The 4,495-nt window shown below is 38.6% G+C and overlaps 1 non-coding gene across 1 annotated transcript; it reads left to right on the forward strand.

Annotated features, from left to right (window-relative positions):
- Window positions 1-1,406: 1,406 nt before the first annotated feature.
- Window positions 1,407-1,513, forward strand: LOC141658132 (small nucleolar RNA R71). Its single transcript, XR_012549036.1, has one exon. It is a non-coding gene; the product is annotated as a small nucleolar RNA R71 (small nucleolar RNA).
- Window positions 1,514-4,495: the final 2,982 nt, after the last annotated feature.

A 4,495-nucleotide genomic window follows, 5' to 3' on the forward strand; every position in this document is an offset into this window, starting at 1 on the left:
GTATTACACTCACACTAGCACCTAAATCGCATAAAGCTTTATCAATTTGGTAGGTACCAATTGTGCATGGAATAGAAAAGCTACCGGGATCTTTTAACTTAGGAGGGGACTTGTTTTGCAAAAGAGCACTCACCTCGGCGGTGAGAGCTATTGTTTCAACCTCATCAAAAGTCCTCTTCTTAGTTAAAATATCTTTCATGAACTTAGTGTAAGATGGAATTTGAGTGATTAATTCGGTAAAAGGAACGGTTACCTGTAAATTCTTCACAACTTCCATGAACTTACCGAATTGGGAATTCTTTTGATGCTTTGCCAACCTATGAGGAAATGGCACTTTGACTTTTTCCGGAATCTTTGCTTCAATATCTTTCTTTGGAGGAGCATTCTCCACTTCCTTGTCTTTCTCAACAACAACAAGTGGGTCATCCACTTTCTTGGGAATTTCTTAAACTTCCTTATCATTTGGAGAGACCTCCAACTCAACAAGTACCTCCTCATCATCTTTGGGCATGGATGTCCCATCAGATTTTGTACCACTTCTTAAGGAGATAGCATTAAGGGTAGCATGTGGTTGCTCACCTTGAGGGGGTAGTTGACCTGATTTCTTTGAAGAGCTAGATGAGGCCAATTGAGCCATTTGTTGCTCCAACATTTTGATTGTGGCATTTTGAGCGTGCTCATTCTTTTGGATTTGAGCCAACAATTCCTTTTGCATACGGATTATCAAGCCCTCAAGCTTACCTCCCTCTTGGTTATTTTGTTGGGCATTTTGTTGTGGAGGTTGAGTTTGTTGGAAATTGTTTTGTGGGGGCCTTTGTTGATTTTGATACCCCGGTGGAGGGATATATTTTTGTTGTTGAGGGACATAGGCATTTTGTTGTGGTGGGGGTTGTGGTTGAGGATTTAGCACATTGTTGCTTCTATAAGACATATTCGGGTGGAATTTTGAGTTTGGATTATATGTATTTGAGAACGTACCCGGTGGATAAACATTTTGTGCATTTTGTCTTAAAGCTAAAAAGGCATTTACCTCTTCAATGGGAGCTTGGCAATGAGCGGCATAATGACCCGCACCTCCGCAACCTTCACACACAACGATTTGGCTCATTGAAGACATGGCATTGACTTGTTGAATGGAATCTCTAGCATCCCTCTCCGCCAATTGTTGTTGGAGGAAAGCAATTTGAGCTAGAAAAATAGAGTTGTTAGAGGATTCTTCTTTACCTTTAGATGGCACAACTCGGGAATTGACATATTGGGCATCATGGATTGCCATAGATTCGATCGTGGAATGAGCAAGATCGGTGTCAATTTGATCAAACCGCCCATTGTTGGCGGAATCAAGAATCCTTCAGGACTCGGCACAACATCCATTGTAGAATGTTATTGCTAGAAACCAATCATCTAGCCCATGATGTGGGCATTGCCTTTGAAGCTCTTTGTACCTCTCCCAAGCCTCATATAAGCTCTCAAGAGCTTGTTGACGGAATCCGGTGATTTGGCTCCTCAAAGTTTGAGTTTTCTCCGGTGGAAAAAACTTTTGGTAAAAAGCAAGAGCCAATGTCTCCCAATTGGTGATTCCCAAGGTGGTGTGGTCAAGGCTATTGATCCAAAGCTTGACCTTGTCCTTCAAAGAGAAAGGGAAAAGTATTTCCCTTATTTGGGCTTGGGTGACGCCCGTTTGACGGATCATGGAGCAATAGTCACAAAAGTTTTGCACATGCAAATTGGGATCTTCCAAAGGACTTCCTCCAAATTGCTTTCTCTCCACAAGGCTAATGAAAGCCGGTTTGATCTCGAAGTCCGGCGCGGTGATTTGAGTGGTTGTGATTCCGGCCGAAAGCATGGCCGCGGTGGGCTTTGAGTGATCGGAAAGTCTCACCATCTTTTTGGTAGTAGATGGTGATGGTGGTGGAGTTGATGAACAAGAAACCTTCTCCTCTTCAAGAACCTCTAGATCGTCTAAGTAAGATTTTCTAGCACTTTTAACTTGTATGGGAGAAGTGGCTTCTTTCACTTCCCTCCAAAAACGTCGTCTTCTCCTAAAGGTTTTCTCGGGCTCGGAATCCGGTGAAACCAATTCTCCACTACGAGAGGACCTGGGCATAAGACAACAATTTCTAGAGAAGTGATGAGTAACGGTCTCAAGGAACAAGTGTTCCCTAAGACAAAGGAAAACAAGATAAAAATCGACAATTCAAAAAGCAATAAAACCGTTTCCCCGGCAACGGCGCCAAAATTTGATAAGCTTATCGCGTACCTATGCAAAGATAAATTCCCTATATACAAATTAATGTAGTAATAGGGGTCGAACACAAGGAAACGGGAATTACGTCGTGAATTGCTATGGGTGGCTTTTTATCAAGGTCGATTACGATTTGGGTTTGGTTTGTTTGGTTTGATGATTAATGAAAATTGTAAAGTAAATAATATGATAAAAGATAGTCTAAAGGGTTCGGGTCACTCATGCAAAGGTAAACATATGAACATGATAAAATTATTACTAATAATCTTGTCAATTACTTAGGCTTAACGATACCCACCTTACGGCATTAGTATCAACCATAGACCGGGTCCTAGAAAAACTCTCGTCCATGACTAGGTCGTCCTACCACACATGCTTAGTCTAATTCAATTCCGTGCCTCTCGACTTTAGAACGAATAAACAAGTTTTAATCTACGACTACGGCCGATAATCAAAGATTAAGCGTAACAAAGCAAACATGTGATGGAAGCAATTGATCAATATTATTATGAACTTTATTTAATCATATTATATGTTTGATTTTGCATGGCTCCCCTAGCCTTTAGACTAGAGAATTTAGCTACTCATACTAAGATGTAAAATGTAAACTAAATTGTAAGTAATGTTGAACATGGTTATATGAATTATGCTAATTAGGTGATATAACATACGAAAAGAATAAAGCTAAGTAAATATGAAATACTTGATTATAATAACTATGTGATAACTAAAGCAATGATGTAAATTGTAAACTTGTAATAAGAAATACCTTAATAAGGAAGACTTGTATGGAAGAACAAATAACTAAAACCAAAGGATTGAATAACAAATGCTTGAGAATCTCTTGAAATACAAATTGTTGAAAGATTAACTAAGGAATGCTTAAACAACTTAAACTTGAAATGAAAACTAATAAGAGAAAACTTATAATGCTTGAGGCTTAATGTAGTAAACTTGGACGTAAAAATGGGATGCCTAAAACCTAGGAATACCTCTCCTATTTATAGGAGAGGAGGAGAAAAACGTAAGCATCAATGGTAATGCAACCCCGATCGGAGTTAGGCGGCCCCGATCGGGGTCGAGTGATCCTCGGTCAATTGTCTTAATTCTCCTCTTAATTGCTAAGGGTATCCAATGTTGGTGATTAATTGTACGATTAATCACCCGGTTAATGCTCTAAATTTCTAGCATCCTAAGCTCTCTTGGCATCCAATGCTTGCACCTTGATATGGACCTTTATATTGGGCTTGACTTTGCATTTGGCTTCATTTGTAATTCCTTACTTCAATCCACTAATCTTCATGCAAAACCCAAGTAATCATCACATACTTAGTCCAATATTTGGCCTTGTTTAGCTTAGTGAACTTGGTGTACAAAATCATAGGAAAAAGCCTCTAAATGCTTAGATTACTACAAAACCGTAACAAACACAACAATACACCTAGAACACAAAATTAGCTCAAAAATATACTAATTAAAGTATGATAATCAATAGAAACCAAGCTAAAATGAGGGGTAAAAGTATATATAAAATGAACATATCAATAACACCTTCGAATTAAACATAATATGCAACAAAGTCAAAAGATAAGCATATGACCCAAAATAGGGGTCACTAGATCGAGTACAGGCCGCTCGATCGAGTAAGTGACTTACTTGATCGAGTAGGTGAAGGTCAGAGACACGTATAAGAAATTACTAAGGCTACTCGATCGAGTAAGGGCTACTCGATCGAGTAAGGGCTACTCGATCGAGTACCAAGAGGTGCATTCAATCGAGTGAGGGCCACTCGATCGAGTACCCTTCGCATTTCTCAGCATTGTCCAATTTTCGTAAAAGGTCATATCTCACTCGTTTCTTGGTCGTTTTGAGCGTGTGACCTATTGCTGGAATCATAAAAGAACAAGCTATCACCTCCAATTGGAATCACACCAAAATAATACATACATCTCAAGTTATAACATTTTAAAGACAACCTCTCTATAATCGAAAAACATAACTACTTGATTTTTACTTCCAAACAACTTAAACAACAACAAGGTAGACAAAAACAACTCAATACTCATAAAATCAGTATCCCTAACCACATGTTACTATCTTCAAAAGCCAAGCAACAACATCCATTATGCACATACATCATTCAACTTACCAAGCATGTATTACCGACATGTTTTTATTCTATAACTTTACTCAAACAAAATCACAAATATATAACATCAAGTCTAATATTCACATGTTACTAGCATAACA

The sequence above is a fragment of the Silene latifolia genome, chromosome 5, assembly GCF_048544455.1.
Source record: "Silene latifolia isolate original U9 population chromosome 5, ASM4854445v1, whole genome shotgun sequence".
Classification (NCBI taxonomy): domain Eukaryota; kingdom Viridiplantae; phylum Streptophyta; class Magnoliopsida; order Caryophyllales; family Caryophyllaceae; genus Silene; species Silene latifolia.